The sequence below is a fragment of the Homarus americanus genome, unplaced genomic scaffold (assembly GCF_018991925.1).
Source record: "Homarus americanus isolate GMGI-L3 unplaced genomic scaffold, GMGI_Hamer_2.0 scaffold45979, whole genome shotgun sequence".
NCBI classification, from domain to species: Eukaryota; Metazoa; Arthropoda; class Malacostraca; order Decapoda; family Nephropidae; genus Homarus; species Homarus americanus.
The window spans coordinates 324,920-344,855 of record NW_024713739.1 but is presented as its reverse complement, the minus strand read 5'-3'; positions in this window follow the sequence as shown (position 1 = coordinate 344,855).

Here is a 19,936-nt window from a genome sequence, read left to right as displayed (position 1 = left end):
AAGTGAGAGAGGTGGGGAGGGAAAGGGAGAGTGGGAGAGGGAGGAGAGAGGAGAGGGGGGTGAGGGAGGTAGAAGTGAGAGAGAGGAGGTAGAAATAAAGTTGTATACATTACACCTGCACCAGACGTTCTATACGAGGTTGGTTGGAGGGCGAGGTTGGTTGGAGGATGAGGTTGGTTGGAGGATGAGGTTGGTTGGAGGATGAGGTTGGTTGGAGGATGAGGTTGGTTGGAGGATGAGGTTGGTTGGAGGATGAGGTTGGTTGGAGGATGAGGTTGGCTGGAGGACGAAGACTAGCACCATCACCCCTCTCCCCAAGCTCTTTCCTACACCCTCCACACTTAGCTCTCACCCCCTACCATCCTCATCATCCTCTTCCACCCAGCCCTCTCCCCAACTTTCTCCCCTGCCTTCACCCAAACCCTCTCCCCCAGCACCATCCCCCAACACCCTCCCCCCAGCACCCTCTCCCAGCACCCTTCCCCAGCACCTCCCCAGCACCCTCCCCAGCCCTCCTCCCCCCCAGCACCCCCCTCCCCAGTCCTCCTCACCCCCGCTGGGCTCAGGACCAGTCTTACATGGGGTAACAAGTTCGTGTTCCTGTTTGCTTGAGCTAAATGATTCTTCTTTTCATAATACATTTCACTTTGATTATCACTATTATATACACTTATTAGGCTGCCTCATTAACTATGAATGTTTATTTATCTATATGTTGATTTGTGTGTGTGTGTGTATGTGTGTGTGTGTGTGTGTGTGTGTGTGTGTGTGTGTGTGTGTGTGTGTGTGTGTGTGCGTGCGTGCTGGTGACGTACAGGATGTTTTAGGATGTGATGTGATGAGTAGGATGAGAGTTCGAAGGATATGTTGGTTAGAAGGTGAAAGCATCGTGTTAGCATATCCTTAACTCACTCCTAACGCACTCACTAGTATCATCACTACGACAGTTATTGCCAACAGTTAGAAACAGTCAGTAGTACACCAGAAGTAAAAAAAAAGTGGCTGTTGACTGTAACTTAGTGAGTGTTGACTGTATCTGAGCTTTGAGTGAGTGTTGAGTGAGAGTTGAGTGTGAGTGAGTGCTGACTGTACCTGAGCTTTGAGTGAGTGTTGAGTGTATCTGAGTGTTGACTGTAACTTGACTGTAAACTGTGTGTGATTCTAACCTGAGGAGGAAGATTTTTGTGGTAGTTTGAAGAGAAGTCAACAAAAGTCTTGAATCATTACCAGGTTGTCAAGTTCATGGCTGTAGGTAAAATTGTTTCACAGGTAGACATGGCCCCTATAACATGGTTTAGTAAGCTAACATGGCCCCTGCAACATAGTTTAGTCAGCTAACATGGCCCCTGCAACATAGTTTAGTAAGCTAACATGGCCCCTGCAACATGGTTTAGTAAGCTAACATGGCCCCTGCAACATGGTTTAGTAAGCTAACATGGCCCCCACAACATGGTTTAGTGAGCTAACATGGCCCCTGCAACATGGTTTAGTAAGCTAACATGTCCCCCACAACGTGGTTTAGTCAGTTAACATGGCCCCTGCAACATGGTTTAGTAAGCTAACATGGCCCATACAACATGGTTTAATTCATTAACATGGCCCCTGCAACACGACAGTGACAGGGCGCGTGTGGCAGAGTACACACACACACACGGTAGTAGGTGTGGATGTCACCCGTGTTGTCCCAGGGTTGTTCAGGGGGCTGCGGGTAGTTGAGGTCCCCCCGTGCGCTGCGGCCGGGGGCTCTTGTCCGACGCTCTGGGGGCCCCGCCACCCCCCGGGGTCCCTGGTATGCCGCCGCCGTCCTACACACTCGTAAAATACTCAAATTCTAAAGGTGGCTGTCGAGCGGGTACTCAACACAAGATAAAAATGTTGTGGGCGGAGGGCGGGAGACGAGCCACTCACTGCTCCGTGGCAGACAATGGTCGAGTCCTCACTCACACCTCCCACCAGAAAATGCTTCTTTTTTCTGATGAACGCGGGTCTCAGGGGATATTTATTACGGAATAAGAAAATAAAAAAATACTCTGATGAAGATCGCTCGAGGACGTGGAGGAATAAACTTGCAGAAAAGAAACAGTACTTACATTTTACCTCAACATTTGACCCCGTGGTCATAATCGTTAAAATACAGCCGTAAATATTTGGAAACACCTCCCATCCCGCGGCCCAGCATAAAACACCGCCTGTGGTCACGGCCGGCAGCAAATGGACTGAACGCAGGTGATAGACTCGCTAGTGACACATAATTCTTCTTTTTTCTACCTGGGTGTCGCCAGCACCCGCGCTGCCCACGGCGGGAGGCGGCCGTCACTGCTGCCCTCAGCCCTCGCTGCCTCTCTTCCCTTTGTTCCTACCACCTTAAACATCACTCTCACATTCTTTGGCAAGCTTTATGGCTGATTTTAACAGGTGGCTTCATAGTGCTTAGATAACAGGAGACTCTCAGTATCTTGCATACAACAACGATCGATGTAGAACTAACTGACGGGTGGTGGCAATGGTGTGGGACATAAGGAGGTGATATAATTCAACTCAAGATGTAACTGGTGGGTCCCCCGGGCAGAGACACAGGGGCCCACATGGCGTGCTCGGGTGCAGCTGGTGAGAGGGCGACACGGGGGGCTCACAGGGGGGCTACTCGTCCACCAACCACCACACTGCCTTGTATCAACCAGGCCCGGGATCACACAGCACCGACACACACTATCGCCTGTCACCTGAAGACTCTACCTGCAAGATCTCAACTCCACAGGTGACAAGGACTTCCTAGACAATTTCATTGCACAACTTCCCCAATCCCTTCCCTCCCCCTATCCCCACCCCTTCTCTGTTCCATCCCCCCTCCCCTCAATCCTCTTTCACTCTCTCTGTTATATCTCCTGTTGATAAGAAACAATACTTAAGCATCAGGTGAACAAGACTGTTATGTAACCCCGAAACATTATATTGTCTTTATACTGAACGAGCAATATAGTATTTATTGAATTAGCACCCCGACCGTGGCGTGGCTGGGTAAGCCGGGATCTTCATGAGTTCTTATATGTATTAACATAAAATACTGGAAGGGTGTTTAAGGGTCAGGACCTGCGTGTGGGTGCGGCATGAATAAAATATCTGATGAGGTTTACGCCACATGGACACCACAAGACGACTGTGAGGGAGATGTAGGTGACCTGTTAGCTGACACCTACGACAACATCATTACCTGAGGGGGACACATTACACGTCGTCATCTCCTATACTGTCACCCAGGATCACGAGAACTTCCTCACGATATATTGAAAAAAAGTTGTTTAGGCGGTAAGAACGTAAGAATGAGGCGGTAATTTTTTTTTATCGAATGAAAGTTGATCACAACAGATAACTCGACAAGTATTATTGATCTAGAGATTAAGGACAAGTGTTGCAATTTTTTGTACTTGATCAGACAGAAACACGTCCACGGAGAAGACTGGTCCTTACCGTGTGTTGTGGTGAAGGCCAGGTGTTGGACCGCCGCCTTGTGACAGGTAGGGTCAGAGACACCCGCCTGCTGTGGGCCCTGCTGTGTGCCCTCACCCCCAGGGACACTCGTATTCGCCTCATGTGTCACAGCAGCCCTTCTCACGGGGCCCCGGTGACACCCGCCCACAGGACCCCGCAGAGGTACCACGCCCGCAAACAAGCACCTCGCGTCTCTCCTGCCAACCAGAGCTGCATCCAGGATATAAATTCTGGGTGTCGTGTGTAACTAATAGTATGTATCTACGTCCAGTTAGTTAGGGCCCCAAAATAGACGCTCCGGCAACAGTAAATGTAATGAAAGACGCTGAGTCTTGTAGGAGGATCTTAAACACCGACAGTCGTTTACAATGAATGATTCACAACATTCTGTTTTCGTGTCTTCTGCATCTCCCAGCTAGAGAACACGGCTGAAGGCGCCATCCATCTAGGCGAGCCCTCCCGCTGGGCCCCCGGACCCCGCATGACCCTGCCTTTACCTTACCCTCAGCCTACTGGAATTAACCGGAAAATGTCGTAGATGAGGTAGAACAAACCTTGAGGAGTCCAGACGACAACGACGCAACAATGGTTCTAGATGTGGAGCTGTTGGTCGGCCTTTAGTGCCGCCACGGCTGCAGGTCTCATCATGCAGGATTCGACACGCGTGTTGAGATGCCCGGAGTAAGTAGTCCCGTTTAGCCGAGCGGGTGGAGACCCGGCAAGGCGCCTCGCCTCCCGCTGGTGGGGAGTTGACCGGCGGGGAGCTAATATATGAACTGCCAGGGCGAGGGCCGGGCCAGGCGGCCACGCCGGAGACCTCCTGCAGGCGCCTTGATGGATGGACCAGACCCGGGCTTTGTCTTAGTCCGCTCCCCACCTACCCGGCTCACCCCAATCCTCCCACCTTCACCCCAACCCTCCCACCTTCACCCCAACCCTCCCACCTTCACCCCAACCCTCCCACCTTCACCCCAACCCTCCCACCTTCACCCCAACCCTCCCACCTTCACCCCAACCCTCCCACCTTCACCCCTACTCTCCCACCTTCACCCACCCAGCTCTCTTGTGTGTACTCAGGCCTCTCTTCCTTGAATGACTGACTGACTGACTGACTTATAATTGACTCAATGACTGATTGAATTAATGACTGATTGACTTACGATTGACTGACTTATAATTGACTGACTGACTGACGGAGAGAAAAAGAGGCTCTTCCACGCCCTTCCTGCCTGTATCCATATGAACGGTCTTCAACTCTCCCCTGACCCAGGCTCCCTCACGCCACTAGCTCCCTCCACCACCCTCTACTCGTAACGATCAAGAACTCACCACTAACGCACCTAACCTAACCTAACCTAACCTAGCTATTGTATGGGTCAGAAGCGTGCAGGACACTTTCAGCAGACACCAGAAAGAGATTGAAGGCCTTTGAAATGTGGTGTTATAGGTGAATGCTAAGAATATGCAACACTGACAGGAAAACAAATTAAGAAATACTAAGATTAGCAAAAAAAAAAACTACCAACAGAAATACTTGAAATGTAGAGAAAAAGAAAAATGAAATACTTTAGTCGTATAATTAAGGATGAAGGAATAATAATAGAAATATTAATGGACAAAGTTGAGGGTAGGAGGCCAGGGGAAGGGAGAGACTGGGATGGATGAATGACATTATAAACTGTGCCACCAGAGAGATACATAACATCTGAGGATTGGTAAAAACCGCCAGAGAACATTTAAAGTAGAGGACTGTGGTCACCAACCCTGAGGTATAAGGAAGGTATTCTGACATTAATTTATATCTATCAATCTATTTACCTGTCTATCTCTTTACCAGTTTATATATTTATTTACTTACCCAATAATCTGTCTATCTGTCTCATGGTTATTTATCACACACTAGTTTAATAATACCGTATAATTTAGACAGAAAGAGTTTTTTCTCTCTCTCCTCTGTCCAGGGGTCAGTCCGCGGCCACCTCCCCGAGACAGAAGGTCCAGGGCGGCTTAAAGTATTTTTTGTGAGTGTCGTGTCTATTGTCTAGTGAGGCCCTTCCCCCTGCCCTGTGGTTTACTGTTCTCTCAGCCTCCCCTGAGTGCTGCACGCCCCTAACACCCACCAGGGAGACATGTCCTGCCTCCCCCGGGTGCTGCGCGCCCCTAACACCCACCAGGGAGACATGTCCTGCCTCCCCCGGGTGCTGCGCGCCCCTAACACCCACCAGGGAGACATGTCCTGCCTCCCCCGGGTGCTGCGCGCCCCTAACACCCACCAGGGAGACATGTCCTGCCTCCCCAGGTGCTACTGAAGCCCATAACACCCACCAGGGGAGCATGTCCTGCCTCCCCAGGTGCTCCTGGCCATAACACCCCACCAGGGAGACATGTCCTGCCTCCCCAGGTGCTGCCCCTAACACCCTGGGGACTCATGTCCTGCCTCCCCGGTGCTGCACGCTAACACCCACCAGGGGAGACATGTCCTGCCTCCCCGGGTGCTGCACCGCCCTAACACCCACCACCAGGGAGACATGTCCTGCCTCCCCCGGGTGCTGCGCGCCCCTAACACCCACCAGGGAGACATGTCCTGCCTCCCCCGGGTGCTGCGCGCCCCTAACACCCACCAGGGAGACATGTCCTGCCTCCCCCGGGTGCTGCACGCCCCTAACACCCACCAGGGAGACATGTCCTGCCTCCCCCGGGTGCTGCACGCCCCTAACACCCACCAGGGAGACATGTCCTGCCTCCCCCGGGTGCTGCACGCCCCTAACACCCACCAGGGAGACATGTCCTGCCTCCCCCGGGTGCTGCACGCCCCTAACACCCACCAGGGAGACATGTCCTGCCTCCCCAGGTGCTACGCCCCTAGCACCACCAGGGACTCCATCCTGCCTCCCCAGGTGCTGCACGCCCTAACACCCACCAGGGAGACATGTCCTGCCTCCCCCGGGTGCTGCACGCCCCTAACACCCACCAGGGAGACATGTCCTGCCTCCCCCGGGTGCTGCACGCCCCTAACACCCACCAGGGAGACATGTCCTGCCTCCCCCGGGTGCTGCACGCCCCTAACACCCACCAGGGAGACATGTCCTGCCTCCCCCGGGTGCTGCACGCCCCTAACATCCATTCATCGCACCTCAAAACCGAGGTATGTTAACCCCTTAAGTATGATGATTTAACCCCTTGAGTATGGTGATTTAACCCCTTGAGTATGATGACTTAACCCCTTGAGTATGGTGATTTAACCCCTTGAGTATGATGACTTAACCACTTAAGAAGTATGTCATCGTACTCAGGGTGTTAAGGAGCTATCATGAAGGCTTTGCTGGAGTCCCATAATATCCCAGTACACCAAGATGAATATCCCACCGATCCCGGAAGTTGCCAGCACCTAGCAACTACAAGATCCCACATCCTTCCGGCAGAGAGAGAGGGAGTGAGAGGGAATTAGGGAGGGAGAGGGTGGGAGAGATAGATAGAAAGGGAGAGGGTAAGGGAGAGGAAGTGTAGAACTGGTCGGGTGGTCGTGTGGTGGAGAACAGTGTAGGTGTTGGTCGGGTGGTGGAGAACAGTGTAGGTGTTGGTCGGCTGGTGGAGAACAGTGTAGGGTTGGTCGGATGGTCGGGTTGGTCGAGTGGTCAGGTGGTGGAGAACAGTATAGGTGTTGTTCGGGTGGTCGGGTGGTAGAGAACAGTGTAGGGTTGGTCGGGTTGGTCGGGTGGTCGGGATGTATTAGACTCAAGAAGGTGTCGGTTCCTTTGGTTCAGACTCGCTTGACTGGCCTGTCCGTGGGCAGTCAGTGGGAGTCTTACCTGAGCGGGAGGGGAGAGAGAGGGAGTCTGGGAGGGATTACAGGTGAGGGAGTGGGGGCAGGTGGTGGGTGAGAGGGTGGGGCAGGAAGTGGGTGAGGGAGTGGGATTGTAAGAGGGATTACAGGTAAGGGAGTGGGGTGTAAAAAGAGATATTGTTTATGTTACAATCACCATCATCCTGAGACCATATGACTGTCATCACCATCACCATCATCATCATCATCATCATCATCATCATCATGTTCCTCGTCTCGTGTAACCTAACCTAACCTATCCTAATCACTCACACCATCTTTATTTTTTATCAGATATGCCAACACCATCACCTCCACCATCACTCTCATTATCACCATCATCACCATCATCACCATCATCACCATCATCACCACCATCACCATCACTACCACCACCATCACCACCATCACCACTATCACCATCATCACCTCCATCACCACCATCATCACCATCACTTTCACTATCACCATCACAACCATCACTCTCACCTTACATTCCAACCACCGCCTGCACACCTGAGTTTACCTGGCCACCTTTCCTCGGCCTATTAGCCAGGTATTTCCCGGGTCAGAGGTACAAGTAAGTCACACATACATGACACACACACACACAGGTGACCCGCCCCGGAAATCTGCACCATGTTCTTCAGGTTCACCCCCAGGTAGTTAATTGGTGTAGGTTGGTGGTGTCAGGTGATGTATCCCCAGGTGTGTTATGTGGTGGTGGTGGTGGTGGTGGAGATTCTTGTGGTGGTAAAGGAAAATGTATAATATCTTATGAATGTTAAAAATTCATTCAATTATCAAGAAACTCAAACAGAATCAACACCTCTTATAGTACCTGACGGGATAATTCTTTTTACACTATTGTCTTGTCAAAAAAAAAAAAAACACGAAAAAAAAAAAATACCCCGTTTGAGAATCCTGTTATTAAAAGTGATAAGAGAGGATATCTACCAGTCACAAGAGACAGCAAGGATCAAGTCTACACAAGTCAACAGAGAGGCATGGTGGTCCGAGGGGAGGTGAAGGACAACACCGTCTCTGGGTGCTATAGTGTCACTCCAACTGCTTCTCTCCTCTACCGCCTCGCTGATCATCCGGACCGACACGACAAGATATGATTGTGTGTCTGCCCCGCCCCCAGTCCCTCCCCAGACGCCTACTGCTTCGGTCGCTGCCTTATTCACCTGGTTCGTTGACGTCATCTCCCTCTCCTGCGTCACCTCTCTTCCATACGTTACATCCCTTCCCTGCGTCACCTCCCTTCCCTGCGTCACCTCCCTTCCCTGCGTCACCTCCCTTCCCTGCGTCACCTCCCTTCCCTGCTCCCTCTCTTCGTCACCTCCCTCTCTTACATCCTCCTCTCTTACGTCACCTCCCTTTCTTACGTCACCTCCCTCTCTTACGTCACCTCCCTCTCTTACGTCACCTCCCTCTCTACGTCACCTCCCTCTCTTACGTCACCTCCCTCTCTTACGTCACCTCCCTCTCCTACGTCACCTCCCTCTCCTACGTCACCTCCCTCTCTTACGTCACCTCCCTCTCCTACGTCACCTCCTCCCCTCCTTCCCTCTTACTCGAGTAATTAATCCCACTTGATGTTGTAAATAGTCTTATATCGAAGTCCGTTCTATCAAAGTCCGTTATATCGAAGTCCGTTATATCGAATTCCGTTATATCGAAGTCCCTTAAATCGAAGTCCTTTATATGGAGGTTTCACTGATAGTCATTAATTAAAGGTGTTCTCAGCATGATCAGATAACTCTCCAACTCACCTGTGTAAAATAGAGCAGAGACACCTTTATTAACTATCATTAATTACTGTGGGAATGGTTAGGCAACACCTGAACTGACATGCTATTATGATAAAGTAAAATATGGGAATTAAAGAAACGCAGAGAGAGAGAGAGAGAGGGAGAGAGAGAGAGAGAGAGAGAGAGAGAGAGAGAGAGAGAGAGATTTCATCTTTTTCCAAATTATATAAGTGTGTGTATGTATATAGGTGTATGTGCGTGTGTATCAGTGTGTGTGTGTATGTATTTCTCTGTGTGTATATATCTGTGTGTGTTGTTTACTCTGTGTGTGTGTGTGTGTGTGTTAATTCATGTGTGTATACGTGTGGATAAAACATATTTTTTTGTATATATTATTATTTTTTCCTGTTAGGTTGGATGAGGGGGAAGGCTTGGCTGGGCGGAGGTGAGGGAGGTCGTGATGTTATTTAGATAATATGTTTAAATGAATTATGCATGTGTGAGCTGAGAGAGGGTGTGTGTGTGTGTGTGTGTGTGTGTGTGTGTGTGTGTGTGTGTGTGTGTGTGTGTGTGTGTGTGTGTGTGTGTGTGTCTGTTGTGTGTGTGGCGATGTTTGTGGACGTGTTATTAACGAAGAGACAAGGAGGAGCTGAAGATATTTAGCAAGTTGTTTATTTCCTCGGTAAAAAAGGAGGTGGAGGAGGAAAAAAGGAGGAAGAAGAAGAAGAAGAAGAAGAAGAAAGAAGAAGAAGAAGAAGAAGGGGAAGAAGAAGAAGAAGAAGAAGAAGAAGGAGAAGAAGAAGAAGAAGGAGAAGAAGAAGAAGGAGGAGGAGGAGGAGGAGGAGGAGGAGGGACACGAGGATAGAGCCACCACTGCAACAAAAACACGTCCTCACCATGTTAGAGAGAACCCAGTCGCTAAATACTGTTCGTGTTAACGTTTATCCATTAAGTGATATCAAGCGACTGTATCCTGGTATCTGTTGTTGTCTCTTGTGTTTGGTATTGTGAAGTCAGTTTGGTATTTCAGGAACTCATTTAGTGTTGTTATGAGTTGGTGTCGATATAGCGAAGTGACCGAGGGTTGTAAATGACATGTCCATATATGTCGACCGATGAAGGCCACGAGAGCAAGGAGTCAGGTATACACTAATCAGCGAGTCGTTGGTCGTACACACACACACACAGAGACACATAGCTCCTCTACGCCTGTCTCCAAAGCATATATAAATATCTCCTAGGTACCTGATCTCCTCCTTTAATCCCAGGACCTCCTCCCCCCCAAAAAAAACAATTAAGAAACAGAGGAATAGGTGAGCACTTCTCTCTCAGGACTTGACACTTACGATCAATTCAATATGTGATATGTCGAGGGCTATCATTCTCTCAAGCCCACGAGCCGAGTAAATACTGGTCAACCAACTCCTTCTTTCTCCCTCCCATTAGCATCCCCTTCTTCCCCTTCCCCTCTCTCCCAAACCTAGTCTCTACCTCTTCCACCTCCTCATCCTCTTCCTTCTGCTCCTCCTCATTCACGTCCTTCTCCTCTTCTTACTCCCACCAACAACTCCTTCTTCCCCTCTCTCCCATTTCCCCTCCGAAACCTCTCCTCCTCCTCCTCTTCCTCTTTTTGTTCTCCCTTTTACTCCTCTTTCACCTCCTTATTCTCATAGCCCACCACCAACCACCACCACCACCACCATCACCACTACTACAACACAAGACACCATCACCACCAACCACCACCACTACCAGTCAGCCCTCTAGGTGTTCACGTGTGTCTGTTTTTGTTCCTCTGTACAATACACTACAATTTGAAGAGGAGAGCTTCTTAGCACATTGTTGGAGGGGGAGGAGGGGAAGGAGGAGGAGGAGGAGGAGGACAACATCAGCTGGTGGAGGAGGAGGAGGAGGAGGAGGACAACATCAGCTGGTGGTGGAGGAGGAGGACAACATCAGCTGGTGAGGCACAAAGGCTGCCAGGTATCGTCACGTGTCGACGCCAACGCTCCCACATTTCGACGCATCCGTCCACGCCAATCATCGTCACCTACCCCACGTCCTCCCTCTCTCGTGTGTGTGTGTGTGGTCTCAGAGGCAGAGTCAAGCAGGAGGAACACCAAAAGTCCTTTTATAATTCGATCAAAATAAAGGAATTGATAATATATATGATTTAACTGAATTATCCACTAGGTTATTTAGAAACCCTTTTTTTTCATTAATTCTAACATGCTATGGTGTTGGTTTCCATTTGTTTTCTCTATATTAGAAACCTGTTGCCTCTTAGTCTCTGTTTACTTGATAATTAGAAAACATTTAAACCCTTAAGGTGTAGAGTAAAGTGAGTCGCCGAGTACCATTTACAAGCTTAGTGTACAGTAAGTTTCTTTTCTTGGGCATATAATCTCCGCTCACCAGCCATAGCTTATAATATCAATACACTTTATTATTATATATCAAGTTTAACTGTAAACAGGAGCTATAAGGTTAGTTTACTTTACTCCTATAACCTGCCTCCTTTAAACTAGACCAATAACATGTCACCATCACTTATTAAAGATCAATACCTGTTCAATCACCTGGAGTATTGTTGGTTCAGGTATACAGGTAAATCGACCAATGGCGGTGCAGGAAAAGAGTAAATAAATTACGAATCTTAATTTTCATCGTTATTCTTTCATATATTGTGACGTTTTCTATGTGATTTGGTCATTTTCCTCTGTTATTATCGTTATCTATGATCTCCTTCACTCCAGTTTGGTTTCATACAAAGGGTAGCCGTGTCAAACAGCTATATAACAATGGGGGGAAAAAATCACGCATAATTTTGAGGACGTCGTCAGAGACCATTCCCGGCTGTATACAACACGAGCATAATAAAATGAAGTATGTCCGCGAGTCAGGAAGCTGTATACCCGACATAATATATACAAAGCATAAACTCAGCGGTAGAAAAAAAAATAAGACGAAATACTTGAACATAACTCGTCAGCAACTGTGTTAAGTGCACCCTGGTCACCTCCGAGCTATGAGGATACAGTGTCTATCTCTTTCTTACTATCCTCTAAGGCCAAACTTGTCATGGGGAAGTATAGGAATTTCAGTCTCATCGAGCGTGTTGCCTGAGTCATTATGTCGCCCCGTGTTTGGCTTTATGGCTCGGCTCATGCAAACTGTTGTCAGGCGAGGCGGTGATGGAGTGGCCGGGAGATACACCAAAATCACACATTACAAAGTGGTTACGGGGCAAGTGTTGTGGCCATGACGAGCTGTGTAAGAACCAGATCAACTTGTAACCTGAATAATTTTGATAACAGTTATCGGAAGTAGTTAAGTTACTCTCAGAACTCATAAATAGCTGGTAACTCACAGTTAATTTGGTGGCTGAGTGACCCAATGTTTGCTCAGTCGGAGAGAGGCGACTACACACTTCAGCACCCTACACCAGGTGTACACCCACATCTACACACACACACACACACACGCGCGTACACACTCACACGCACACAGACACAACGATTACTGTACTCCCTCAGTAACTACCCGGCCTAATTACCCTGCTGGACTATTTACGATCCTTAAATGCACGATAAACAGGGACTAATAACACTTTAATGCAGACTTGTTCCCTTAAAACAGCCGGTGTCATAGTTTAAGACACACGGAGACGCTGTAGATCGGAACCACGTCAGACGCCGCTGTTTGAGTTATGCACACCACCTGACCTTCAAATAAAACACTTTTGATCATAAACTTAAGAATACCCATAAACGGCATAATACTACATGTCGCCGTTTATTTATGCGCAATTAGACCCGTGAATGACAGCTGCGATCCCACAAAAAGCGTCAGAAAGCCATTCCACGTCAAGTTGTTTGATGTTATTATAAAAATGTGCAACACAATAGCTGGGGAGCACCGCCGGCTATGCTTTATAGGAAGCAATTCCCTGAAAACTTGTTAGATATTATATGACGCCAACACTGCAAGCGAGGGACGGCCGGTACTTTATGGTGAATAATAACACAGTCAGCAGCTCAGAGGGATTGATTCCTGTGCTTACATTTGCCTTATTCCGACGCTCGTAACTCCTTTCAATTGTACTATTCTCACTGCTAGGATTGCGGTGTTCTATAGAAAACGAAGTCGACCTTTCGTGATTTTCCTTGGCGAGGCGTTTCCAATAACTTATACGACTGTGATGTAGAGTTCTATCGTTTAGCAGTTGTGGATATTGATAATGGATCCATCACACCCACTGTATGTCAGAATGACTTGGCTTTCGTAAAATAGAATTCCTGACATTGTGCCAATATTTAGTAAACACTTGACTCCCTTGTGTGTAAGTTTGGCTGGGGGATTACATGGGTTGTTGACTTGTTGTATATTATCAGCTTGACAAACAGAGTCTTTGCTTGTGACTCTTAAAAAAATCGACACAATTTTGGTGGCTCTTACAGCTTAACATTTATACATATCTCAGAAGGTGTGAGTGAGAGGACAACACCTGCAGATCCTCTTAGGGTTGTGGGTTGTGAGTCGATCTTTGTAGAAAACGACTTTCATTGATTCGCCTGAACAGTTAGTGACCATTGATATAACATAAAGGCCAGGTAAGGGCTGTTCCCTCACCCCATCATAACATAAAGGCCAGGTAAGGGCTGTTCCCTCACCCCATCATAACATAAAGGCCAGGTAAGGGCTGTTCCCTCACCCCATCATAACATAAAAGCCAAGTAAAGGCCAGGTAAAGGACAAGTAAGAGCTGATCAGATTTTCCTAGATAATCTGAACATTTTTCCGATTATTTTATACCTGTAATTATCACACAATAAATCCCGACTGGAACTAATCATTAAATGGACATAAACCAATAAATAATTTATATTAATAGCCAATTGACTTTCATTCGTATATCAAGTTTTAATTAAAAATCTACATCAATATTGTATATAGACCCATAATGCATCCTACTCTTAAAAATTAGAGCAAAATGATACCCTAAAATTAGTAAGACTTATCACATTATTTTCCAGCCACTGTTTCAGGCTAACAGCATCTTAATGGCCAATTTGGGGTCATCAATTAGAGAAGCAGTAATTAGGGAGGTGGTGCACCGTCCTCACTAACCCACCGTGGTAAGAAATGATAAGGGGTGGTGTGTTTATTTATCTCTTGTACACACACACACATACACAAACACACACAGGTAGCGTTAGGGTGTCTAATCATCAGGTGAAATAAGCTGGGAGTGTCTAATCATCAGGTAAAATAAGCTGGGAGTGTCTAATCATCAGGTGAAATAAGCTGGGAATGTCTAATCATCAGGTGAAATAAGCTGGGAATGTCTAATCAACAGGTGAAATAAGCTGGGAATGTCTAATCATCAGGTGAAATAAGCTGGGAGTGTCTAATCATCAGGTGAAATAAGCTGGGAGTGTCTAATCATCAGGTGAAATAAGCTGGAGTGCTTAAGCTTCAGATGGTCAAGAAAATGTAGAATAGATGTAATAAGCTTATGTGTAGTAACTTCGATATTTGTGTGGGTGATGTTCTGTCGTGGCTAGATGGCTTCTCTGTCCTGTGTGTTGTGTTGATGTTGAGGTGAGGTTTGTCAAGATGTGAGGCCCCCTCTTCCACCCACTTCCTGCCAACCTCCTCCTCCTCCTGCCAACCTCCTTCTCCTAACCCCTCCTGCCAATCTCCTTCTCCTAACCCCTCCTGCCAACCTCCTCCCTCCTCCTGCCAACCTCCTTCTCCTAACCCCTCCTGCCAATCTCCTTCTCCTAACCCCTCCTGCCAACCTCCTCCTCCTCCACCTGCCAGCCTCCTCCTCTTCCTCCTCCCCTTCTCCTAACCCCTCCTGCCAACCTCATCCTCCTCCCAGTCTCCTCCTAACCTCCATTCCCTTCTTCCTTGTTTCCTCCTCCCAACACTTCCTCTTTCTCTCCTTCCACCCTCCTCCCTCTCCATCACCTCCTCCTCCTTCTTCTCCTAACCATCCCCTAGCCCCCAATCTCGTCCTCCTAGCCCCTTTCCCCAACACCCACGACTAACCCTCTACCCCAACCTCCCCCTCCTCATCTCTCTCTCCTCCTCCTCCCTCACCTAAACAACATTCTCTCTTCTCCTCTCCATCTACACTCCACATTATCACCACCGTCACCATTCACCATTTTCTTTATCCTTTTATTTACTAATTACCACCGTGTCATTCAGTAGCACTACAAACACCTCCCGTCCCTCCTCCCGACACTTTCCCCACCCCATCATGTCACCCTACCCCACCCCATCATGTCACCCTACCCCACCCCATCATGGCACCCTACCCCACCCCCATCATGGCACCCTACCCTCTCTGCCCTCCCGACCTCTGTGTACTGTACGCATTAACTCCCAGGCGTCACCCAGAGGTTCATAAGCTGCCCAACAAGCGGGAAATGAGGTGCAGATAAGGTGCCAACAGGGCCTTGATGGATGGTGTAGGGATGGCACCCACATGAGTCTTGGGATCAGTTGCCAGAGTCGACAGTGACACGGTGTTAAATGGTTCTGTTAAACCTTGTGGGTAAGAGCACTTGGAGTGAGAGATGGAGGGAGAGAGGAAGGAAGGGAGAAAGGGAAAGAGGAAGGAAGGGAGAAAGGGAGAGAGGAAGGAAGGGAGAAAGGGAGAGAGGAAGGAAGGGGAAGAGAGGGATGCAAAGAAGAAGGGAGGGAAAGGTGGATAGAGGGAGGTGGGGAAGGAAAGACGAATGGGGGGACGGAGGAAGGGAATCAAGTAAGGAAGGAAGGAAGGAAGGAAGGAAGGTTAGTTACAGCAGGGTGACTATGCTAAGGTTTATGGTGTGTTTCATGTGATAAAAAAGGGAAGACATCTGGCTGCCAGGTGAGGCCAGACGTCGTGTTGTGGTGCCAGGTGAGGCCAGACGTCGTGTTGTGGTGCCAGGTGAGGCCAGACGTCGTGTTGTGGTGCCAGGTGAGGCCAGACGTCGTGTTGTGGTGCCAGGTGAGGCTAGACGTCGTGTTGTGCCAGGTGAGGCCAGACGTCGTGTTGTGGTGCCAGGTGAGGCCAGACGTCGTGTTGTGGTGCCAGGTGAGGCTAGACGTCGTGATGTGGTGCCAGGTGAGGCCAGACGTCGTGTGTGGTGCCAGACGTCGCCAGGTGAGGCCAGACGTCGTGTTGTGGTGCCAGGTGAGGCCAGACGTCGTGATGTGGTGCCAGGTGAGGCCAGACGTCGTGTTGTGGTGCCAGGTGAGGCCAGACGTCGTGCCAGGTGCCAGGTGAGGCCAGACGTCGTGTTGTGGTGCCAGGTGAGGCCAGACGTCGTGATGTGGTGCCAGGTGAGGCCAGACGTCGTGTAGTGATGTCTTTACTCCGGGGTGTTAAGTGTTATATCCTCCTTCCTTCCTTCCTTCCTTCCTTCCTTCCTTCACTAAATCCTTCCCTAATAACCCACGTCAATACTAACCTGCTCGGGGGGGGGGGAAGGGGTTCGAGGGGAAGGGGAGGACTGTTGTACAATTAAACACCAGACAAAGTTCCTTCCTCTCCTCCCCTCCTCCCCTCCCCTACTCCCTCACTCCCCCCATTGACTTTTTACAACAACGGGTTATCGTGGTTTAGCAGTCGCTTCTCACGCGCCCTCCCCCTTCCTCACGCCCCTCACCACCTCCCTGACATATAGCCAACCTGTAGAGACCTGTGGAGGGGTCAGCGGTAGTGAGGGGGCCGTCAACACACACACACACACACACACACACACATATATCCCCGTGGGTGTGTGTGTGTGTGTGTACCAGTATATTATAACTATTCATTAATATATGCTGTTCTATGATAAAAAAAAGAAGAGGAATTATATGCGCATATATTAATTCATAAAACTGACATTAATAAAATTCTTGATTAAAACACTCGTGATATGTTATGGCGTTCATTAAACGTATTTTTTACCCCATTGTATGAAGCATATTTACACTACCTACACACACACACACACACACACAACGATTTCACCTCACATACATATTCATATTTATTACAAAACACATACAGTCATTCATACGTAAATAAACATACAAACTAAAACAACACAACTGATCCTGTGAACCAGAATGACTTTGATCATTTGCATCACGATCGGGAATTTTTTTTTCAGTATTTTTCACTAAATAATTCGACATCAACTGATTGTCATTGTGGATTATATTTGATAATTCCAACAAATTCTAGAATAATTATTATCTTTCACTAATTTTTTTTTATTAAGTTTTGGGCCAAATTTCCACTTTACCTGGTGTTAATTAGTGGTTCATACAGGTGTGTTGGTTTATACCTGGTAAATAGATGTTAAACTCCTAATCCCCTTATACATACATACATACATACATACATACATACATACATACATACATACATACATACATACATACATACATACACAATCACGTCTCTCCACCTCTATTTGTTGTCTACACTCTGATCTTCTTCTGATTGGCTCATTCGCAGCTCTTCCCCCCCTCCTTCCTCTCCTCTCCTACCCCTCCCTTCCCCCTCCCTCCTCCTACCCTCCTATCCCTCCCCCTCCTCCCATCGTGTCACATGGCTAAATTATCTTGTTAAGTGAACATAAATTACATTATTTATTTATATAGTTTCTTTGTTGTCTTCTATTTGATGTTGTTTTTACCTGTGTGTGTGTGTGTGTGTGTGTGTGTGTGTGTGTGTGTGTGTGTGTGTGTGTGTGTGTGTGTGTGTGTGTGTGTGTGTGTGTGTGTGTGTGTGTGTGTGTGTGTGTGTGTGTGTGTCCCAGTTCTAAGGGGCCCATTTCTAAGGTCTTGGTTTGGTTAGGTTAGGTTAGGTTAAGGACAGCCAGGAGTGACATCTCAACTGACCAGCTTCATATGTTCCTCTACTTCCTCTCCTCCTCACTATCCTCCTCCTCCTCTCTCCTTTCCTTCTTCCTCTTTCATCACCATCTGGCACTTCCTCCCATCTTCTCCTCCGTCCTCATCTTTCTCCTAACACATCTTCATCTGCCAGCTTCCCCCCATGAATTAGGGGCAAACTGACAGCTGCTGACAGTGCCTTAGTGCCAATTTGTCATGTGGTCATGTTTCGTGGGTCGTGTGCCAACTGTTGTCACGCCTAGATGACTGCGCTAACATGGCTGCTACTCTACAACCTGGTTTTAATATTTGTTTTTTACCCTGAGAGAGGAGGTAGAACTCGCCTCTTATTTGACTGATGAATTGTACTAATTACAGGTAGTTTTAGGGACCATGGAACGGCTTGGTGTTCATATTTAGCAGTTTATTCGTGAGATTATTTTAGTCTTTCAAAAGCAATGTGTATTTTGTTTCCTTTGGATTGACGTCAACATTATTGATCAGTTATGCCAATCAGCGAAGGTTCCTCAAAAAGCCCGCGTAACTTCCCTTACCTCTGATTGGTTGGAGAGGGGAGAGGAGAGAAAGCGCGGGAAACTTATTGTTGTGGTGATGACGTGATAGTGACCAGTCCATCGATCTTACGTCACGTGAGGTGGAGTGGATGCGTCACGTGATCTCGTAAGTGACCGCAGTGAGAACTAATCTAGACGCGTGTTGGTGGAAACCCTGTTGGCAACGCTGAGTAACCCGATCACCAGCCATCATCAGTAGTACCAACCCCTTCACACACACACACACACACACACACACACAAACGTACCTCACACACACAAACACACCCTACACCCCAACACACAAACACACCCTACACACAAACACACCCTACACCCCAACTCACACACCCTACTGTCCTACACATACACCTCATTGCCCCCAAAACACACCCCACTCTTCCCGATACACACACACACACACACGCACACACACACACACACACACACGCACACGCACACACGCACACACACACTCCCCCTGGTGGCCACATGGACGGAAGTGAAGAGAGATCACCACCAACTGTTCTTATCAGTACAATTTCCTTTAGTATGTTCCCTCGTGCATCAACCTGTCACCATCCCGTCACCACTCACCCCTCACCACTCATCCCTCTCCATTCATCACCAACCTTACCCCTCATCCTCACCACCCATCCCTCTCCATTCATCATCATCCTTACCACTCCTGCTTCGCCACTCACCCCTCTCCACTCATCCCATCCTCACCACTCATCCCACCCTCACCACTCATCCCACCCTCACCACTCACTCCTCACTATTCATCATCCAGTCATTCTCACCACTAGTCACCAACCTCACCACTTACGCATCTGCTTCTCTCCTCACCATTCATCACAGCACACCAATCATCCCGTCACCATCCCTCACTACCCACCTCGTCACCGTTCACTACGCCTCACAAACCACATTTCACCACGTACTTTTTTGGTTCATCATCACCTGTCACCATTCTCATCAATCAATCTCCCTCACCATTTATCTATGAGTCACTAATATTTCTCACCTTGAATAATCACCATTCTCAATATTCATCTTTCTCATCATTCTCATCACATTCACCATCATCATTAAAACCAAGACCAATATGACTCCTTATCACCATTTTCACCAAGCACCAACGTACTTCCTTCACTGAGGGGGGGAAGTGATCACCAAGCGGACTGAATCACCAAGAGAAATTAAAAATGTTTTAATATAACTCACCATTGACTTAAGAGGAGTATTTAATGGTGACTTAACATTCTCACCGTATAGCACAGGTATAGATGAATGTCACCAAGTCACTTAGATCACCAAGTTACTTTCCTAAGGTCACCAGGTCACGGTCAGGTCATGGATGTCGTCACCAAACAGCCTCAAGGGGGTTAATATGGAGGTCATGTTTCTCTTATTACGGTCAC